General features: G+C 44.7%; 1 protein-coding gene across 1 annotated transcript in view; it reads left to right on the top strand.

The window, feature by feature from the left end:
* Window positions 1-24,020, top strand: part of DNAH11 (dynein axonemal heavy chain 11) — a 3,435,931-nt gene that overhangs the window by 3,411,159 nt on the left and 752 nt on the right. The gene's annotated exons all lie outside the window — the stretch shown is intronic.

Raw genomic sequence — 24,020 nt, 5'->3', positions numbered from 1 at the left:
TCGAGAAACGGTCAGGACTCTCTTGGTCAAGGGGGCCACAGAGAGTGTTCTGGTGCCAGAAGTAGGCTGTGGTTGCTGTTCCCTCTACTTTCAGTTATATTCGGTTATATTTCCGAGTTAGGCCCATGTAGCGAAGCCCCTCATTTCTTACATTGTCCTCACGAATAACATTTCCAGCTGCGACCTTTGGCACACATTTGCATGCACAACAATGTTGGATTTGTTTTTCTGAAACTGAACTTGTTTGTACATCAGGCTACTCACAACATTAGCACAACGTCGTGAACATCATGTACAAGGTCTTATTTCACACTACGTACAAATGTCAACACTACATCCTCGGGGCAACAGGGCTTTCTATATATCCATCACATCACTAGTCTATGCGTACCTCGTAAGGCTGCTTTCTATTAAAGATGAGCATCCCGATAGATTAGTAGAGGAGATATGAGGGTACTTGCATTTTGAGAAATCACCACGCAGCGGAAAGACATCTTGTGAGCGATGTCCAGTTCATGACCAAGACGGGATCCTTCGCTTTATCTCATCAGGTAATGGGGTTGGATCATCCCTTGGGGGGATTCTTGGCTCTAAACCTACATATATTTTAGGTACACTTAGAGTAGGGTTCACTTAGTACGAGAATGCTAGATTACTGTCCTGTTTATATGCCTGCATATATAAAATTGTTTAGCACCATGGTAGAACTATATCTACTATTTACGCTTTTGGTGCTTGTAATCAGATGCATCTGATTCTGTCTCCTAATCATTGCAGCACACTTATTTTATGCAAGAACAACATTGGTTCAATAAATATTATTGAAAACGTCCCACTGTGTATTCTCTGTATATTTGTCTGAGAATAAGTAAGCATGAGTGACTGAGCGAAAGGTACTGTACTGTTCCAATGATCCCTGAGGGGTAAGACTTGTCATGTTCAGTAGTTGCCAGAAACCATTTGCTCCCTGGTAAGGTTATGGGTGCTTACGGTGGCACTGTGAGGTAGCTGGTCCATAGGCCACATATCCTGCGGGGGTGTCCGGAATCAGTCTTGATACCAAGCCCTTACTTTGTTGTCCAAACAATGAGCAGGTCCTATGGATTGGTAGAACTACACAACGTGACCGCCAACTTTGACTAGACTTATTCTGAGTAGTTCAGTCATGCTTTCTCAGAGAACCCCTACTCACATTTTTACAGGAGACGTCCGTAGTGGGAAGTGAAACAAATCCGCCTCAGCTGAGTAGGTTTGCCCTGTGTATTAGCCGTAGGTTAATAAAGCTTGGAGGATTACAAGTTCCCACATTGTGCAAACTATATACATTTGGCTAAATACTACTGCTGTAATAGTGACTGAACAACTAGGTGATGACATTGAAGAACAGATAGTTGGACCAAATATTTCAGAAAATTGCAGACAAGCAGTTACCATGAAATTATTACAACATGGCCTCCCAGCAACAGGTGTAGATGTTTCTATTGTGGTTGAGGCACACGAAGCATTCAGAACTGAGGTGTTCTATTCTTGGGTTAAACTCCCGCCGGCAAAAGCACCCACACAGTTATTTCATGACTATATTGAAGATGAACCACCTGATGAGTATTGCCCAAACATGAACTTAGAAGTCACGTTAAAATACCAAGAGCACATTAAGTGGTTTAAAGGTGCCCTACCACAGAACATGTGAGATTCGGTCCGATCAGCAGAGAAGGAGCGACCTGGCAGGTCTTCACTTCATACACACCGCATCCAGACGTTGGTGCTTTAACATCTGCAGGAATGCGTAAACTTTACGGAGATTTAGTAAAAAGTTACAGAAATCTAACATAATACGTAAAGAGAACATTGACAGTCCAACCTGCGCGGGCTGCTCAGGCTACACAACGATACATGGCTACCACAGGTATTAGCCCACAAACACTAAATGCCATTATGGAAAAAATTGCCACCAGCTGGAAGCAAATCCCGTTCTAGATAGCACAAAAGTTGCACAGCTTGAAGCAGATTTCCACATATGGGCCCACAGGAAAAACACAGAATACTGACAATTTTCTTGCTAATCGGGATAGCTTCCCAGTTAGAAGACTGTACCACCTGGGATACAATTTTTCACTGCCATAAATACCAGAACACATGGTACCCCTTCAAAAGCAGTTATACCAGATGTACTGAAACAGATTCAGAATGAGAACGGGGCAGAGCCTGCCTTGGTTCTAGAGATGAAACTGATGGGCAATGTTACCCAGGTATCAGTAATTATGTTGAGTACCATAAAAGGGGAGGCAGCAGCAGTGGCTATACGCCAACGCCTAAGGGACTACACTCCTGCACAGCAGGAGCACAAATTGCCCAAGATTATCAAATATACATATGCCTCACTGTGCAGAGCTAATCTGGGATCCAAACCAAGTTAAGAATAGTTCTGAAAAAGATAACTCTATGCAAGCACCCAATTCTTTACAGAAGAAATGGGATAATAAACAAAATAAAATAAACAAAACACAGTGACAGGGTGGGTCTCTTCCCAGGAACTCACCGACCGAAAATACAATTTGCAAAACCATGGCAATATTAGAAAGCCTGATAGATATCAGGATACTGAAACAAGTTGATCTCGTTCCTTTCAGGTGACATTCGAAAAGCGTTCGGAGAGAGACGGGCGGTCAGAGTACAGATCAGAATAGTGAGTCAAGCCAAAATAGCGAGACTCATCACACTTCGAACTACATTATTAAACAGGAAGACAAGCAAAATACTTAATTTAAAAAGAAGGTGGTTGCCGGGATTAAAATTAGTAATGCCCAGGCTACTGAGGACTATGCTTCTGAATGGGGAAGGGGCAGTGACAATGCCAGACAGCGCAGCAGAAGTCAACATATTTCGCCAGAACCTGATGAACTTTCTGGGGGTAGCAGTGCTGAGTGAGAATATCAAGGTAGAAACACTTGGTACAAGGGTAAGTGTCACACATCATTCATATGAAATAACGCTCTAGATGGAGGGGAACATACCTTGGAAAGTAAAAGGTCTCTTTTGGGAGAACCTGCCCTGTGGTTATGACATTCTTTTTGCCAGAAAGGATTAGCCACATGAGTTTGTATAGGAATGCCCAATGGCAGAAGAAGTTATTTTACCTGCTTTTTCCAATCTCGTACCAGAATCAGTAAATAATTCATACACGCAGGAGTGGGCATTAGCTCCAGCACTTTACCGCTATCATATTGGTTGGGATGATGAGTCACCTCTTCACGAAATTCCATTAAAATAATTTCCTCAAACCCAGAGAAAATACCTAGTTAAACAAGTGGCAAAGAAACAAGTCAGGGAGATCTTAGATCAACTTGAGTATCCAGGTGTAACTGAGAATTGCACCTCAACTATGAATAATCCCTTTCCAGTAAAGAAACCACATAATTCATATTGTTTAGTCTTATATTCCAGACATTTAAATGCTTCCACAAGCACATTTGCAGTACAGAATGCACACAATGAATAACCTTATGTTTAAGAAATACAAAACAACACTAGACATCTCAAATTGATATTTTTGCCAAAATATAGCACCTGGAAGCAGTAATTTGACATCATTCTCTGCGCTAGGTTCTTAACGCCAATTTTGTTGATTAACCCAGGGGTAGAAGAATAGCCCAGTTTGTTTTCAGCCAAGGTAACAGAGTTACTTCAAAATTTTGATGAGGAGCCATTGTCCTATGTATATGACATCTATCTGATGAATTAATGGAACAGTTGTCTAGGGTAAACCAAATAATTCTTGGGTTCATCCACTAGACATACAAATTTCATTTAAAAAAATTAAAAATTGCCCACCTCAGGGTCCTATTTTTAGTGTACGGATTGTCAAATGAAGGAAAAAGACTGGCGGCACAATTTTTTTGAAAAATATGCACTGCTCCAACCGCCAACGACTCTTAAAAGACTACAATCCATCATAGGAGTCTTGAATTTTGTCAGGACATACATTTTGGATTACGCAGAAAGGGTAAAACCTTTCTACAACTTAATTTGCCCTGATTTTTCAGTGCACACTGGACACAGGAACATACTGATATCCTATGTTCCGTTCAAGCTGACATGACAGCTTCCAGACATTTAGACACACGTGTCAACACGACTAACCTAGTGAGCTGCGTAGTCACTGGACCAACCAGATACAACTACATCACTTTCAATGAAGGCGATATTGTCCCTATAGCATATAAATCCCATTTGTACATGATGCTGAAATGTGGTTTGCACGACTGAAAAAATACTCACAGCAGTACAGATTGCTGTGGTAAGAGAGAGCACTTGCACAATGGAAGCGCATAATTGTCGTGATCCTGGTACCGACCCTAGAGGCCATTACAAATAAAAGCATCCCGAATGCTAAAGCATTACATCCACGATGGATTTAAGAGCTAACCCTCTCACTGCAAACGATGTAGATTACAGTCTTGATTCTAGATTACTAACACAAGCATTCCTGCAGTACCAACAAGAATATCCTCTGCTGAATGAAATAATGCCTCTAGATCGATATGAAGGTATCATGTATACCAATTGATCTTCCCAGACAGACGAAGGAACGAAACAGCAGTATTCTGCAGAATGCAGAACTGTAAAGGGGCGCATGCAGGACAGAAAGTTTTTCCGAGGAAAACACACACAAAGTCTCTAGGAGACTGTACGGCACAACTGGTTGAACTGAAAGCCCCAATACTGGCACTACAAAATACAGATCCTTAACTTGTACTGGCGAATCATTTTACTGTGTCCAGTCCTCTAACTAATATTTACATTATTGGGGCCAAAATGGATTTAGGGATTCCTAAGGTTACACAGTAAAGCGCAAGATGCTCTGGGGACAAGTGGCAAAGCTGATAGAAGGCCTGCCACAGGCTATCATGGTTAGTCATACATTCAACCATTAATGTGTTGGCGTTCACATTGAAGGGAATTCAATAGCAGATGAAGCCACCAAGGTAACAGTTTGTACTGCATTGCTGCAATAACTCATTCTAGTACGAGGTAGATATAGCAACTATGATAGCTGATAATGCCACACGCAACAGCTCGACCCTCCCGAAAGGCTTTTCACTCAAGTAGTCCTACAAGTTAGATGCACAAAATATTCTGTATGCTCAAATTCCAGGTGTGGGGGATAGAGGAATACCAAATACCAAACACTGATCACAGATTGGGATTGATACTAGCTGCACACGAGGGTCTGGGTTCAGCCCATGCAGGGATCACTTCTTCAGTTTTACTACTAAAGCAACGCTATTGGTGTCCAGGTCGTACTAAGCAGTCCAAGGACTTTGTCCCCAAATACAACATCTGCCAGCAGATGAAGCTCTCCACTGTAGCACGTACACCACAAACACCTTTGCTGATCTCAGACAAACCTCCTTCGTGTGTATATTTGGATAACTGAGGCCCCTAAACTCAGACGGGGCATACAAGTAACTCTTGGTGGCAGTAGATTCATCCTCTAGATTGCTGTGGGTTTGGCCCCAATGTTCGGCTGATGCTCAAACTGTTCTAAAGGATTTGCGAGTCTTTATTGGCACATATGCAACTGGCACACTATATTCTGACCAGGGCCCGGCGTTTAGCTCTTGGTCTTACAAAGAAGACATGGGAAGTTTGGGTGTGGCCTTGCGGTACTCCTCCCCCTATGATCCTGAGAGAAATTAAGTAGTAGGAAAACCGTGACTTAAAGCACTCCTTAAAAACAAGGGTATTAGGCTCAGGCAATAGTTGGGTCAATCACCTACATGGAGTCCAATGGGCACTTAACATGCCTAGAAAATCCCTAGGGGGTCATACACCTTATGAGCTCTTGTTTGGGGTAAGAATGTGGGTACCCAACCTTGATCATTTCAGAACAGTGGCGGCAAAAACACCATTTGACCTCATGGATCGTTTGGATGTTTTACAGGACCTTAAAGAATACTGAGCCTTACAAAGCAATGTCCAAGTAAAACGCACCACCATTGGGGAAGTAAAAACAGTAACAATAAGACCTGCCTGGGTCTTGGAGATTGGGGACCTGGTCAGAGAGAAAATAATAGAAAAGAAAGGATTTGGGCCATATCACAGAGTGCCTGTACCAATGCTAGCTGTCAATAGAACAAGAACTGTCCTTCTGCCTCTTGCCAGCCGCTGAGACAAAAGGTTTGTCTCAATTAATCAGGTCAAACCACACCATGTGGCCGATTTTCATCCGCAGGCCATGTGGGCTCCCGCGAAGCCGAAGAACTCCTCACTACCGTCCAGGAAGTCCAGATGGAAGCTTTAATAACGGAAGACTCCACTTTCCAAAGAGAAATTGTGCACGGCAATACAATGATGATTCTTCTGGTTGAAACAACAACTGTAAAGTCAATAAGTACAGAAATTTAAATTCAAACAATTTACGTCGGTCAACATGCCAGAGATAGACTCATCTACCAGTTCTACAACACCTGCTGAACTGCCAAAAATATACCAAATAGTGTCTGGCTACTTTGTGCATTAGGAGGACTTCTCATCAGATCCAAGTAAACCTGATCTGCCGACGCCACCTCTCCCTTTTAAGCTTCAACATTATGCTTTCTATCTTTGGTTGAAAAGGACTTACTTCATTGTTCCCTGAATACATATGGATTATACAATTGGACTACTTCCCTGGCACTTTGGATTGGTACAGTAACTGTCTTTTTCCTACTTCTAAATGGACACTTTCTCCCAGAACGATGTGCAGTGCAACTTGTGAACTTGGTTTATAAGCCACATGCATCATCACAGAGTGAACTCAGAAACTTGTCCCTTGCGAACATTACAGTGGTTTCAGTTCTGGAAGGAATTGTGTGGGACAGGGTATTGTATGATGTATATTGTTCTACTGAACTTTCAAAAATTCCTTATTTGTTCAAACTGTCTTTAAATGACATCATTACCTCTAGTACTTTCTCTGATGATTTGAAACTCTGCATAATTTGCTTTCAGATTTACAGCTACCAGCTGCATTTTCAAATGATGAATTGTATGATGGTTCTAGTAATTTGTGAGACTTGTCTTCCTACCAGCATTATGGTTGCTATTGTTTACATAAAGCAAGTATCCCAGCCGCTGTTTATACTTACACACAATAGGAACACTGCCCAACACTGCCAAAAGTTAGTTTAAAAACTTTCGCACAAAAGTTTGCTTATTTTTCAGATTTTGAAACATCAGACCAAGCCTCATGTTACTATAGGCTTGCACCTACACCTGCAAAGAATAAAATGCTAACAAACAACAAGCTGATATACTCTGCTTCCTTTTTTCCCAATTATCTATTCAGGGTTTTGACTTTTGGAAAGACATAATAGACACAAAGTCCATCTGGGGGGACAAAAGATTGGCAGGTTCAGGGGATGAGAGCTTATTTAGAGCATGCCTCATACCACATTAAATGATGTTCCTGAACAAGACAGTGCAACAAACTTCATGGCTGGTTATAGCAAAGATTTGAACACATTACCACATCCTCACGTTTCAAGAATTGGCAACACTTTACACACTTTAGTGAGGATACACTTGATACCATGATACGTAATGGTTCTTTATTTCATCACAACCCAATTGGAAGGGTTGGTTAGTTTGGCCTGTGGACACAAACTGTTGTCAGTCTAGAATCCTAGGCAACACCGAAGGCTTTAGGATCAATAGGCCTGATCAACGATACGTATAATTAGAACACTCAGAGTGTTGACATCATATAGTGTTGGGAAGTTATGCCTTTGGCTAAAAACCTCATAGCCTCCCAGGTGAAGCAACTCTGGTCCCTTCTGTCTGATGAAATGCATCTCAGGGATCTTTTACTAGGTCCCCGGAACCACTTCAAAAGCACTTTTTATATGGAATAGAAAACAAGCTGTCGAAGATTTCTCAACAGGAAGCTGTTGAGAGATTGATCGGGTTAATTTAGAAAAGACATTGGCTGTAGTTGACAACAGTATGAGCCAGAATGTATTCATTGGCCAACATGGTGTCTTCCGCAATTGACATAATACAACAAGACATATCTATATTACAATAATGACAATTATGGTCAATAGTACTATTGAGCTGGACGTTACAATCGTTATGGTCTGGCCACGTGCCAAAGCATTACATCAACAGTACAAATCTGTTTTCAGCATACAATCAAACAGAAAGACAGATGACAATGGCTCCTAGAGATGCAAAATATACCATGTTGCACATTAAAAAAATTAGACCAATTACCATTCCCCGTGGTTGAGACACTATCCACTGACTGGATAATCCATGGTTACATCACCCTAACTGTCATGACCTTTCAATTCCAATATTGTCTCCGGTACCCGCAGATAGGCAGATTTTAAGTGCTAGGGGAAGCATATGTACACGGGTATTGGGAATTCCCATTCAGATTTAGATGCAGGAATGGGGCCCCAGTTTTTCTTAGTGGCTCCGAATATGAGGACACCTTAGGTGGTTCCTTGGTTTGCAAGGACATTTCTCTCCACGGACATGTAATGCTTCAATGGCGAACGTGTTTTGTTATCTGAAGGGTTCCCCAGGTGCCGTGATTCAGCCTGTATTCAGTTTGCTCTCGAATGGGAGCGATTTGATGCTGAATGTGATCATGATTGTTGCGGCATGGAACCAGGCATTGCTTACCTCATGACGGTTGATTCCATGGTCACTTGTACACAAGTAATGTTTCCACTTGCCTACACAATTAGGGAGGTACCGATATGGCCTTTGATAAATGTTTCAAACATATAATTCGACTCCCTAACCAAACTAAAAGCAAAGAGATGTTTGATCTCCAGGCTGCAATGTTGATCAATGTTGCGTCTACCACTCGGAACACAAACAATTCACCTTTTTTCCGTGTGGGAAGAATATGGTCTCTTTTTAAACTAAACGTACCAAAACAGCTTTTTATTTCTCCAGGCACCATGGCTTTCTGGGTGCTTGGGATCTCAAATAATATGATTATGAAAACCTTTTTTACATATTTTATTGGGAAGCCCGCTTTTAGATGCTTTTAAAGAGTCGTTTTTAAAAAAACATTATAAAAATGGTCAGCTTGCTGTCTAGATATCGACCCTTAGTATGAGGAGTGGGTGTTATATCCTGAGTTCAACCCATGAATCGAAGCAGTTAATTACTTACATTGTACTCACAAATAACATTTCCAGCTGTGACCTTTGCATACATTTGCACGCATGAAAATGTTGGATTAGTTTCTCAGAAAATAAACTTGTTTTTACATCTGGCTTCGCACAATATTATCACAACACCTCAAACATCTTGTACAAGGTCTCTGGTCACACTACGTATAAATGGCATCACTATCTTCTTCCACGGGGAGACAGGGCTATCTATATATCCATAACATCACTAATCTATGCGTACCTCGCAAGGCTGCTTTCTAATTTACAAAATGAGCATCACAATAAATTAGTAGAGGAGGTCCTTCCACTGACACAGCTGCATGCTGAGAAATCATCACTCAGCGGTCTGACATCTCGCGAGGGTTGTCAAGTTCATGACCTAGACAGGGTCCTTCCCCTCTATGCCATCAGGTAAAGGGGTTGGATCGTCCCTTGGGGGGATTCTTGGCTCTACAAATACACACACTCTAGGTACACTTAGAGTAGGGTTCACTTAGTAGGAGTACGCTAGATTACTGCCTTGTTTAACTGCCTTTTTATGCAATTATTTAGCACCATGGGAGAACTAGATCCACTATTTACACTTTTGGAGCTTGTAATCACATTTAACTGCTTCTGTCTCCTAATCATTGCAACACACATATTTTATGTGAGATTAACATTGGTTCAATAAATATTATTTAAAACATGCGATTGTGTATTATCTGTATATTTCTCTGAGAATAACTAAGCATGAGTGACTGAGCAAAAGGTACTGCACTGTTTCCATGATTCATGAGGGGTCATGGTGGTCATGTTCAGTGGTTGACTGAAAGCATTTGCTCCCTTGTAAGGTTAGGGGGGGCTTACGGTGGCACTGTGCGGTAGCTGTTCTATAGGCCAACATATCCTACGGGGGGTCCGGAATCAGTCTTGACACCAAGCCTTTAGTTTATGTTGTCCGAACAATGCGCAGGTCCTATGAATTGGTAGAAACTACACAACACTTCATTCTATCCTCAACCTCAGAACCCTCAACTACTTCCTCAAGAAATAGAAGTTCAAGATGCTTACTCTTGCTCAAGCTCTTTCTGCCCTGGACCCAGGAGACTGGATGGCAGCATTGGACTTTCAGGATGCTTATTTGCATATTCCCGTCCTGCCTGCCCATCACCGCTACCTGCGGTTAACGGTAGGCCATGAGCACTTTCAGTTTACCATGCTCCCTTTCGGCCTCACCAGTGCCCCATGGGTATTTTCAGCTCATCTGCGGAGATCAGGGGTACCAGTCTTCTCCTACCTCGGCGACCAGCTGTTTTAGGGGGGTGGGGGGGTCATCTCAGGGAGTCGTTTCCCACCTCCAGACTACAGCGAACCTCCTGCACTCACTGGGGTTCACTAGCAAAGTGCCAAAGTCACATCTGACTCCTTCCCAGACGCTCCCTTTCACCTGAGCTGTTCTGGACATGATGCAGTTTCTGGCCTATCCTCCCTAATGGAGAGTCCAGGATATTCAGGCTATGATACAGAGGTTTCAGCCTCTATTCTGGATTTCGGTGAGGCTGCTGGGCCTCATGGCCTCCTGCTAGTGAATCAGGTCAGATGGCATATGCGGGCTGTGCAGTGGGAATTGAAGTTCCAGTGGGTGAAGCATCGGGGGAATCTCACAGACCTGGTCCAGATCGCTGAAGGAACTGTGTGAAATCTGCTATGGTGGCTGACAAACCGAGAAAGGGTCACAGGCAGACCCCTCTCCAACTAGATATCACTGTAGTGATGCGTCATTCCTGGAATGGGACGGCGATCTGGGAGAGGTTGCAATCAGAGTACTCTGATCCCTGGCAGAACTATCCGTTTGGAGCTGAAAGCCGCCTTGCCATCTCTAGGGAAGGCTGGATCACAGACACCACCGCTATGTGGTACTGCAACAAACAAAGCAGGTGGGGTCATGGACGCTCTGTTAGTAGGCCCTGTGTCTCTGGACCTGGCTGGAACAACAGGGCATTCCCCTCGTGATTCAACACCTGGCCGGTTCCCTGAATGCCAGGGCGGACCAACTCAGCCATCGGTGCCTGGCAGGTCACAAATGGCGTCTTCATCAGGAGGTGGCACAAGGACTCTTTCAGCAGTGGGGAGAGCGTTGGTTAGATCTGTTCATCTCCGAAGAGTTGATTGCATTTGACCTGCTTCCTGAAGTATGCAAAGGTATTCTGGCGGCCAGGCAGACCTCCACTAAATCAGTATACGCCTGCAGATGGCAAACATTTTGTAAATATTGTACAGAGCGATCTATTGACCATCTGTCTGCCTCCCTGTTTGACATCCTCCTTTTCATTCGAACTGTTGCCCAGCAGGGCTCTGCTCTGGGCACTCAATAGTGTTACCTTTCTGCATTTCTATGGTTGCCAGATTGATTACTGGGTGAGCATTAAGCATGGGCGAATTTTGCGAATTCGCGAATTTGCGATCCGCAAAATCCGCAAATTTGCGGATTGTGTGGGTAAAGCCCAGGCGGGAAAACGGTGCACATCGCTAGTGTGAGGGGCAGGGCCAAACGGGCGAGGCTTATATGCGAGTTCGCATGCCTCTTGTGTGCATAAAAGGACAGGCACGGATCAGAGAAGCTCGTGGTCACAGGAACTGCACAGGGATTGAGCTCATGAAAGTCAATAATGCAAAGGCCTCCATCAAGCATCATAGCTATTATCGACGATAGATATGGGGAGAACACACACCTGCCCAGCCTCGACAAAACTCACATTTTTGGGGGGCTGATTAACTTTGCCATCACACCAAAGAGCGCCGGGGTCCCTCGAGTGAGCTGTCCATCAAGTGGTTAAAGGGTGCGAAGACGGTGCACACCACCAGTGTGTGGGGAGGGGCCAAACGGGCGAGCCTTATATGAGAGTTCACATGCCTCTTGTGTGCATAAAAGGACAGGCACGGATCAGAGAAGCTCGTGGTCACAGGAACTGCACAGGGATTGAGCTCGTGAAAGTCAATAATGCAAAGGCCTCCATCAAGCATCATAGCTAATTTTCGACAATAGATATGGGGAGAACGCACACCTGCCCAACCTCGACAAAACTCACATTTTTGGGCTGCAACTATTTTAGGATGGCGCCGGCAAGCTGCCAGCGCCATCCTAAAATAGTTACTAAATTAGCTTCATCAGGAAGCACTAATAGATAAAATAAAGCAGGTGCTAACTTAGTAACTTTTTTAGGATGGTGCTGGCAGCTTGCCGGCGCCATCCTAAAATAGTTAAAAGTTCAACAGGCTTGAACTTTTGCCCCCCAAATCCACCGCTCGCAGATCTCGCGGATTTTCAGTAAATTTGCGGGAGTTCGCGGATTTACTGAAAATCCGCGAGCGGAACGGATTTTGCGCTCACCCTTAGTGAGCATCTTGGATTTCTCCTGTCACAGGAAGGCACTGAGTGTGTGCAGGTCTAGAATAGGATGGAGGCCCCCATTGTTCTTTGTTACCAGAAAATAGCAGGAGTAGAAACTAGTATATTTCTGAATCTCGGAAGCTCTCTATGGCTCCTTTGGTCAGAAGGGCCCACAGGCCCTGCTGTAAAACAGACAGATGGTGGTCCATCAGCTGACATGAGGATGGTGGAAGGAGTGACAGAGTGGAAGTAAGAGGTAGGGCATAGCCCTGATGGACTATTTGAAGGGCCCACTTGTCTAAACTGATTGCTTGCCTTCCTGGGAGAAAATGCCAAATTCTGCCACTGACGAGGTGGCTGTGTTTGGAAGGACATACTAAAGCGGTTTGCAGAAGCTGGAAGGGTGGAGGACTAGGCTGCAGCTGCCCCTGCTGTCCATCCTTTGTGTGAACCAGTCTTGGTCACGAAATGGCTATAGGGCTCTGCACGCATGGGCAGGTTGCTTAAGCTGGAAATATTGGTAGCTCCTGCCATAGATGAGGGTAAACAGTTTGTGGAATCATCACGTTGGAGCAGACCGGTCCAAAGAGCAAGCTGTGGCTTGCTTTTAATTGCTCAGGGGCTGAATATTTTTTTTTTTACTGAAAAGATGGGGGCAGTTGAAGTGCTTTTCCATGAGATTAGAGGTCTCTAGAGACGCCCATACACCTCAACCAGGCATGTCATCTGGAGTACCTGTGCCTATTGTCTGGACCCAGGAAGGCTGTAGTATATAACCTATATCTATTGACGAATGTTGCAGCATCTTGGCTGTCTTGAAAGACTTTTGTGAAAAAAACGGTACAAGCGCTCATGGAAAGGTAGGCAAAATCCAGGCAATGAAGTCCCCAGGCATACAGGAGTAGCTAGCAAGTGCCGTTGACAGGGCAATGCTTGTGGATGAGGACATGCTCTTGCTAAAAATATGATGCACTTGGATTCAGGGTCCAGTGGAGTCGTGAAGAAAGCATTCAGATTTATAATGCTGGTGGATGCTCGAACCACCAATCTTTCTAGTGTTGGGCACAGTGGTGAAGACACTGAAATATCTGCCTATTTACCGGTAGCCCAGAACATAGGGGAGGGTGTCTGTGAGTGTGTATGTCTGTGTGTGTGTATGTGTGTGTGTGTGTGCATGTGTATTGGTGTGTGTGTGTGTGTATGTGTATCGGTGTGTGTGTCAGTGTGTGTGGGTGTGGGTGTGTGTGTCTGTCTGTAGAACCTTAGGAGATTTGTTTTCACATCCAAGGTTAGTGGTAGAGTGCTTCTGCGACCACCTGCATCACTACAGAAAATAAGGCATTTTCCTCATTGGCAGGTCCAGGGGGTGAGACCAAGTCATAATCTGGAGAAGCGCCTACCCCAAGGCCATCATGCCGTTCCTTTCCCAGTTATCATCAGTACAGTGAGGTACTAGGTAGTTACCATCATTATGTGGGTTGTTGTATTAATCCATTTATAAAATGTGGTGCCCTTTCTTGAGGCAAAGGCAATGTGTCCGAGTCCGATGGGCTGCCAAAAGTACTGTCTGAAGGATTTGGGGTGTGGTGCTGGTCAAGGTCGAGACAATTCTATCAGAGAGCACAAATGGTTGTGCCTCTTCCTCAGGCATTTTGCATTCACTACAGGACTGACCCACAAACCCAAGTGGGCAGAGGCATAAGACATTTTTAAAGCAATAGCCAGTTTCTTTTTGCAACTTTCCACTCCTGAAGTGTGGAGCCACAAGGAATGCGGACATACTGGTGTGCATTACTAAGGCCCTCAGAAAGGTAACCGTTATGACTGTTGGCAGGGAGGATCGAGAAGGGAATCTGCAGGTAGATAGTCTCTACCAGATAAGGCGTTATCAAATGTAACTTGTTCATATGATACACTCTAGCCAAAGATTCCTTACTTCATAATAGTTACCCAAGTAATACCACGCGGGAGGTGGGTCTGCGGACAGGTTAGACCAGAAAGTCCTACAGGGCTGAACAAGCAGACTGCCTGTCATGACAGACCTTACCCTCCAGTAGTGCTAGGTGGATGTGTCCAAGGACGCCCATGTTGCTGCCTGACAGCTGTCCAGGACAGGGACTCCAAGAACTAATGCATTGGTCGCAGCCTTGGCTATGGTAGAATGAGCATGCAAGCCCTCAGGGGGTTGCTTTTTGGCCAGTACATAGTAGGTCTTAATGCAGAGCACTATCCATCATGAGATGGACCGTTTTTAGATTGCCTTTCCTTTCTTACCTACAATATATCACACAATGAGTTGATTTTTCACCCAGAACTCTTGTACAATCAATGTAGAATGACAATGCTCTTTTTGGGTCCAGATAAAGGGGTCTCTCCTCTTCTTTGGAAGTGTGAGGAGGAGCAAAGAAGGTAGGCATGGTGATGGTTTGGCCTACATGAAAGGGTGTCACAACCTTCAGAAGAAAGGAGGGATGGGCTGTACCAGCTTGCCTGGGTAAAAGGAGGTTGTACAGAGGACCAGCAGTTTACTCACCCTGTGGCTGATGTTTTGGCCACTAGAAATGCCATTTTAATAGTCAGTAAGCCAAGTGGGCCGTTGTGTAATGGCTCAAAGGGATTGCACAGGAGGACGATAAGGACTAGGTTAAGATCCCAATGAGGCATACTGAATGGCTTGGGGGGAGGGGGAGACATGTTGCAGTCCTTTCAGTGACCTAGTCATTAGAACCTGGGATCAAGGAGCAGAAAGGGGATCAAGGTTCCTTGATTCACATAATGCCACAAATTTGTCCCAACAGCAGGCGTACACCGTTTTGTTGGAGCGACGCCTGTCTGCCAGACTAACATCACAGACTTCATGAGAAAAGTAAAAATGTCACCACTCAAGCTCCACATATGAAGGCTGAGTGTGTGTAGGTTCAGGTGCAGACCCTCTCCTTCTGCCGTCACTGAAGATCCTCCCAAAGGGGCCTGATCGGAGGACCGATCAGAGGAATACCAAACTCTCTGTGCTCTATCCAGAGCTACAAAAATGATTTGAGCCCGGTTGATCTTCTTGAGAACTATGGACTGGAGTGCTATTGGTGGAAAGGTGTTGCAGAAGGTCAGAGGCCAAAAGTGTGTCAGAGAGAACCACCTTGGAAACGCCGGTACGCAAAACTGCTGACATTGAGCGTTCTCTGGGTTGGCGAACAAATCTATTGAAGGCTCTCTCCACTCTTGCAAGAGACTTTGCACCACCTCGGGGTGGAGATGCCATCCGTGTTGTGCTTGGCATCGACGGCTGAGTTTATCTGTCATGGCATTTAGAGCTCACTAGGTGTTAAACCATCAGGGAAATACCCTGACTTTCCAGAGGTGCAGGGCCTCTTCACAAAGGGACCTTGACCCTACTGCTGCAGTAACACGTGGTGGTGGTGTCCGTGAACACCTGCACTAGCAGTCCCTTGATCACTGGAAAAAAGGCTTTCTATGCCAATCGCAGAGCTCAAACAGGTTGATGTGAAGCTTAGTCTTAAACCTGACAACCTTAGGGTGGTCGCCCCAAACTGCCTTCCTCCTCCATTTTTCTGACCTTGTTTTTGCTGGCCTTAGGATTCTGAATAGGTTACCAGTGCTAAAGCACCTGTGCTCCCTCCTCTAACCATAGTAATATTGGCTCATACCCGTTAGAAATGGGGTATCTAGTTGGCAGTGGTATGCACCCTGTCACAGTAGGGACCCTCACTCTAGTCAGGGTATGTCAGTTACACACTAGGACTAACCCATGCTCAGCCCCCTTGGTAGCTTGGCACAGAACAGTCAGGGTTATCCCCAGAGACAATGTTTAAAGTATTTGTACACACACAGTAACACAGTGAAAACACCTCAAAAGTACTCCACACAAGTTTAGAAAAGTAGCCAATATTTATGTGAATCAAACAAGACCAAAACGACAAAAATCCATCATACAAACTTCAGGATATATATATTTCAAAAGATTAAATGCAGTTATAGTGCTTAGAAACACAATAGCTACGATGGGAACTAGAAAGACGTGCTTGACAAAGTCGAATCCAAAGGTTCGGGGCAAACCGCAACAGAGCACAGGCTGGTTATGGAGTCATACCGACCCTGGTTACAGTCCTTTGGAAATTATGACAAAACAAAGACGCAGCGAAGCACCGGTAAGGTGAGTCGTTGCTGAAGCCGGAGCGGCGGCAGTTCCTTACTGTCGATGGAGGTCGTTGGCACGTCCATGCTCGGGCGGTATGTTGTCCAACGGAGGTGAGGCGTCACTGAAGCAAGGGAAGTATCAGTTCCTAGAGGTGGTGCAGAGTAATTGAGTCAGTGACGCCTGGGCCGTGTCAAGGCACAGAGATGTGATGCAGCATTGGGGGGAGGGGGGGGGCGGGGGGGATTCACCTGGAAGTGTAGTTTCGATGAAGCATCAAGTCAAGCCACGTGGCGTCGCCTTCGTGGTCACACCTCAGGACCACAGATGCTGTAGTGGAGTCAGGTGTCACAGACTTCGGTGAAGTAGTTCTCAAGACATGCTGAGGCAGAACTTCGGAGGCTTAGCAGCAGCAGTGCCTCAGTAGAAAATCGCACTTGTTGCGCTCAACTGGGTCCACAGCTCCGTGTTGAAAGCAGCTCTGGCTCCGAAGTCACACTCAAAGTAGATGTGCTGGTTTCTTCTTGTTTACCACATCAAACTCATGCCTTAGGACCCAGTAACTGGAATTGGCACCCCTTGGCAGAGTAGGGCTCTCAGCAGAAAAGCGAAGATGCTGTAGGTAAAGTCTTTGATGGCCCGAGACTTCCAGCAGGAGGCAAGCTCAACTAGAGCCCTTGGAGAAACTTTGAAAAGCAGGATATAGAAGGTAAAATCCAGTCCCTTTACTTCCAGGACAGAAACAGCCGGCCCACACATCAAAGGAAACAGCAAAGTAGCAGTCCTTCCTGACCATAATCCACCTCTGCTTCCTGGCAGAATGTATTCATTCCAGAAGTGTTCTGAGTATACAGTGTCAGAGGTCCAGTACTTCTAACTAATTCAGCCGCTGAAGTAGGCAAAGAGAGCAGATGCACTTTTAGCACTGATAAAGTGCCCAAAGCCTACTAAAGAAAATCAGAGGAAGGCAAATTGTTTTGGGATAACCCTGTAAAAAAAGGGCAGGTCCAACAATACCCAATTTACATATTTAAAGTACTTCTAGTTCTTAGTACAGTGCACTACCTGGACCCAGGACCTACAAATTAAATGCTACTAGTGGACCTGCAGTACCAATTATGCTACCCACTCAAGTAGCCTTTTAAACCGGTCTGTCTGCCACTGCAGAACATGTGTGCGCAGATTAAACTGTCATTTCGACCTGACAAAACAAACATTTGCCAGACCCAATCCTTCCTTTTTAATGCATGTCATCCCAGAGGGCAGGGTGCACTGTATTTAAAAAGCAGGACTTGTACTTTTGCGTGTCCTGATAGTGAAAAACTCTTAACATTTGTTTTTCCCCTCTGCAAGGCCTATCACTACCATAGGATAACATTAAAGTGGCCTTATTACATTTTATCAGTGTAACTTCCAAATGGGAAGAGAAAACCCCTTCAAGTTTAGTGTCTCTGGAATCACAATCTAAAATCCTAACTTCTAATGGTCAGATTTTAAAGAACAATTCTGAAAATGTGATTTTCTGAAATTTACATTTCTTAGCTATTAGGTGCCTGCAGCCCGTCTCTGGTGACATGATGGGATATAGATGGCTTTCTCTTTTTCTTGTGGACAATCACACACAATTGGAGCTTAGGTGTGACTGAGTGGGCCATCGCTGGCATGTCCTGTCCCCACTCTAAGTGCTGCATACCCGCAGCAGTTAGTCTAGAGGCAGGGTAGAGAATCTATGCTTCTGAAAGGCTTCAACCCACTACAAAGGCACAACTGTATATAAAAGAAGTACCTCAGACCACCATTTCAGTACACGTCTGGGCCTCTGGATGCCCTGCCAGGAAGGATTGCTGTGCTGGTGAAGGACTACCACTCTACTAGACTCCTGCTTTGCTGTGCGGACCTGTTGCCTGGGGGGAGAAAAAATGGATCTGCATCTCTTGAACCTAGAGTGACTCCAGGGCTAGATGGCTGGCCTCCTGATGTGAAGCCTCAGAGACATACCAAGCTTCCAACAACCTTGTACCTAGACTCTGACATCTGCAAGCCAGCTCTGCTAAGTGGCACCGCCCCAGTCCAGGACCTTTGGAAGTGGGCCTAAAGGTGCTTGCCAGCCAAACTGACCCATCTTCTCTCCTAAGTGATGCATCCCTGAACAGAATAAGCTCATCTCCTTGACGGAGGGCATCGTCGCTGCAGCGTGGACTGGACGCATCACCTCTGCAGTTCTAAGAATGAATGCCGAGCCCCAACGGTCTGTCGCATCCACAGCCCAGGCCCTCGCATGTCAAGTCATGATGACGAAGCCGGACTCCACATCACAACTACGCTGAACCTACTCATCATCTGCTGTGCATCCCAGATGCCAGACTTCACATTCTCAACGACCATGCTACAGGACCTTGCACCACAGCCTTGGCATATTTCGGAATTAATGCATCACCCCGGCTGTGCTTCAGATCTTAGGCGCGGATCCACGCAACGCTCTGCAACCAGGATTTAAGGTACTCTGTTCAGCAGCCTAACTGGGTCCTTGCAGTTAGCCCAGCTATATCGCAGTTGCCTGAACTTGCGATTTTGTCCTGGTCAGGTGCAACTAGATATTACTGGTTGGCCGTTGTGCTTTTTTGAGCAATTTTCACTAACAACTTTAAAATATAATAGCTCCCTTTCTAATTGGATTTTTGTCGTTTTGGTCCTGTTTTACTTATTAAAAATTACTTTTTCTAAATCTGTTGTGGGCTCGATTTGTGGTGTGTTTTCACTGTTTCAAGTGTTGCACAAATTCTTTTTGTAGTTAAATCTGACTGCTCTGTGCCAAGGGGGAGAGCACATGTTAATTTGAGGTTTGCTTGTGCCTTACCCTGACAAGGATTGTGGTTGCTGCTTCACAAGGGCTTACACTTCAGTCAACCAACAACCCAATTTGTTACACCCAGACTCTGCCTGAGTCCATAGTCCCCCAAGCCCCCACCTCGCCTAGATGGCCGCCCCAGCCCAGGAATGATGCATCTGTCTGTTCTAGGCAGGGAAAGGAGAGGTTTGCCACTGACCCAATCGCGGTTCATCAGCCACCACTGCAGGCTTATTACAGTTCCCTTCGAGATATGGACAAGGTCGGAGAGATACCCCCAGTGTTATTCCAACTGGAACATTAGGCCTCACCGCAGAGCCCTTGTATGACAACAGGCATGTTACAAGAAAAGTTGAAAAAGGTGGTGCGACTAAGGCATCGAAATCATAGCCCAAATTTCCCTGAAATGACTTTCTAGAGGATAGGCCCAAAACTGCAGTTTTCCAGAATGGCTTGATGAATGGGAATTATATTAGGGATGTTTCATAGGATAATGGCAACTGTTGACTATGACAGAGGATGCCAATGACAATTGGCCAATCTGAACTATCACACTCCCATTGCCCAAGACCCCAACAAAAGACTCAGCACACACAAAACATCTTTGGTCACCTCGGTTCAGGCACAAGAGTGGATCAACAAAAGAGGCAGAATTCCTGAAACTACAAACCCCAAGGTCCCAAACTTTTACGTCCTGCCCAAAGTACACATGGGCATCAACCCTCCACCATGTAGACCCATTGTATCTGGAATTGGGTTGCTACCTGAGCCCTTGTTGCAATTTTGCGACCATTTCTTACAACCACTGGTCACTAGGGCTCCATCATTTCTAAAAGATGCGACATAAGTACTGAATCTCCTTGAAGAGATCCATGACACCACCCCCATCGACCTACTAGTGACCTTAGATGTTGAGGCACTTTATAGGAACAGCCCCCAAGATGCCACTCTGGATGTCAGAGAATACCCTTTTATCTGAGAATTGAACCGCTCAGACCCCAGTGAATTTCATACTCGAGTGCACTATTCTCACGCTCAAAGAAAACCTTTTTCAATTCAAGACCAGTTGTACAACCAGACCCAGGGGACTCTGATGGGAAGCACATTCACCCGCAGTCTGGCATGCTTGTACATGGCCAATTTCCTAAGAAAAAACATCCTACTCGATGATAACCCTTTTTCTTCCAATATCATTATTTGGTGTTGATATATCGATGACGCACTCATCCTTTGGCAGGGTGATGTGGACATTTGTGACCCATTCTGTGAATGGATCAACACCCTGATTCAGTTCCTAAAATTCAATACAAATTTCTCAGCAGAGGCTACCTTTCCTTGATCTGTTGGCTTCCCTCGAAGATGGAATGAGAAACCCACTGACTGTAATAGCCTGCTCATATATGACAGCCACGATCCCAAACACTTGAGACTATTTATCCTTTGGGCAATTTGTGACTACATCGGAACTGCAGCTTTGTTCATGAACATAACCAGGAAGCATGCGCCTTGACTGCTAATTTGGTAGCACACAAATATCCTCCTCACTTGATCAAGATGGCTTGAAAAAAGGGCCAAAACTTAACAGATGCACTGTTAGAACCACATATAAATACGAAAAATTAGGTCTTAACTTGCTTCACACCATTCACTCCTCACGCTAACCAGATACAAAAAACTATCAAGAGACACTAGTCCATACTAGATACTGGGTCCCCATCAGTTGCTCCTCCATTCTTTGCCTTTAAGCACACAAACCACCTCAAGGACACCATTGTACACACTAGACCCAAGACTAACACCACAGTGACCCAACAACAACTTTGGGGTCTCCATTCAGTGGCTTGTCATTACCCATTTGGGTCGTGTAGTGTCTGTACTCTGACAAAACATTCTAGAGAGCTCCATTTGGATTCCACTTACACCTGGACCCAAACATCACATACGAACAGCAACACTAAAAATAGCATCTATATGATTACATGCCCCGGTCACAAAAATTACATTGGTATGACTACCAGGGCAGTCAAGACCAGGGTTACGGAACATCAGATTGGGATACATTGTAGAACGATCACAACCAGAATGAGTGCCCACTGCCTGGATGCACAACATACCCCTGATAACCTACACTGGACAGTCTTGGAAACCCACACACAGATACAGAAGAACACTCCATTCCTCAAGGAACAAAAATGGATTTTCCATTTGTCTACACACCTGACCGTGGGGGGGGGGGCCTTTGACTACTTCGCCATGTCTCATGAATGCACACCCTTTCATCATTCATTTGCCTGCTAACTCCGTCTTTTGTGTATAATTTTATTTCTCAGCATGCCAGCCTAAGCCCGAGAAATATTGCACTAGGTAAATGTTTTAACCACTCACCCTCTTTGCTTGCCTACCTCATCTTTGACCTTCTAGGCTATAGTGTTTTTCACATAGAGATGTGGCAGGTCTTCCACTACCACTTACTTTCCATTCCTTGGGGGATTAGTCCTTCTGGTCCTGGTTTACTATTATTAATCCCCATGTTATGCCACTCACAAGGTGGCGCACGCTTTTGAGATGCTCTTTGGGTGGCCCGGACTCACTGTGGCCTCTCTCACTTCTACGTGCACACTGGCATTTATTCTCATGCCGTACTACTCACAAAATGGCACTCGCCCCACTCTTTGCTAGACGATGTAACGTCTCACAAGTTTATTCTCTTCCTCACCTGCCCTGCCTTGATTATATTGCACGGGGCTTCCTTTTTAAAATCCAATCAACTGCTGGCCAGGCCACTTTGAAACTGGCAGAACGAGATGTAGGTTGACCGGTAGATAAGCTCACCATTCCCTGTATTTACTTTCTTTCCCGCAGGACAGGCCCCATGTTTGCCAGGCCCCTTCATTTTCTCAGTCTCTGCCATGTAATTTTCACAGCCTTTCTCCTCCGCTTTGTTCTCCATTACTGCGGTTGGCATGCCAGTGAGCATTCCGTGCTGCCACTATGGTTGGAGCACTTTCTCCACTCTTACCTGGTAAATCCCTATGGTGGGGACCGAGGCATTTCCCTCCATTTTCTGTCCGCTCTATCTCAGGGCCTATGCTGTGCAATACGGGTTTGTCTTGCCTGTACGTGGTTGCTCTTACCACAACTACTGCGTCAGGTGGTGATGTCTACTTGCATGCTCCTGTTCGCAATGCGCAATATGGTATTACAATACTTATTGTCCCGTTTTATGATTATCTCTTCAGTAATTTTTTCCTGAAGATATACCATATACTAGTGTGAATTATTTAAGGTATAGTACTACAAACATACTCGCTTCTGACCCCACACAAGTAATTAGAACACCGGTCCTGATGAATTGCCATGTAATAAAGGCATGAAATATGTTAACCTTCATTTAAAACATCACCATATACTTAATTGGAGCATACATAAACATGTTTTAATCATGCCAAAAGAACACTGTTATTAAAGCATGCTTTGGGTTCTTTTAGATATTTTACTTCACTTTTTGACGATACTGATGATGATACTACTACTACTACTACCACCACCACCACCACCACACACACAAACACACACACACACACAAAAGAACCCTAGCACAAAGAACCCCCCCCCGCCCCCCCACACACTTCCGTGGGCATTTCAGCACCAACCCAACTAGGAGCTGTCTGATTATAAAGCCTTGGTGTGTAAGGGCCCTTGCTGCTATTTAACAGCATGCCAGATTGTGTCCATCTGGAACTGTTCAGTATTAAGTTGCTTTTTTTCTCTTTTCTTTCCTTCTTTGTTGACTAATTTCTTTTTAAATTTCATTCTTGCCTTTTTTTCCTCTATCCTTCTATTCTTGCCTTCTTTCCTTTCCTTCTTTCGCTCTGTTTTCTTCACTTTCCTTTTCAAATCCCCCCCCCCCTCTTTCTTGGCCTCTCTCTCACCTTCTTTCCTTTCTTTTTTATTCTTTCTTTCCTTCTTTCTCTTTTCCCTTTTCTCCCTTTCCGTTCCCTTCTATTTTCCAATCTTTCTTGCCTACCATTTTTGTGTGCCTTTTTCTGTCCTTCTTTGTCACTTTCCTTCCTTCTTTCTCAATGACAAAAGGCTTGCAGCCAATGTCCGACAGATTGACTTTTTTTTTAGGTCTGTGTTAGCAAAGACATTTTGATTTCACTAAAATATTGTGTAGGACATAGTTACTTATAAGTATTTCAGCCAGACTGCATCCATTAATCAATGGTGTCATGCACAGTTTTCTTCCAACCACTCCAGCATTAGGGACAGTGTAACAGCCCACTTCAGCCATTGGCTGACTTCACTACACGTTACAGCAGGTCACCCTTTCACAAGATAAACATCCCCACACAAAGTAGTGGCCTCAAGTGCCAGGGCCATTACTATGGTAATTAGTTTTTATTTCAAGAGCAACACAATGTTGTGCCTGTAGCAAAATATTACTTTAATTTATTTTTTAATGAGAAC

This window comes from Lissotriton vulgaris, chromosome 10 (assembly GCF_964263255.1).
Source record: "Lissotriton vulgaris chromosome 10, aLisVul1.2, whole genome shotgun sequence".
Taxonomy (NCBI): Eukaryota; Metazoa; Chordata; class Amphibia; order Caudata; family Salamandridae; genus Lissotriton; species Lissotriton vulgaris.
This window is presented reverse-complemented; position numbering and strand designations above follow the sequence as displayed.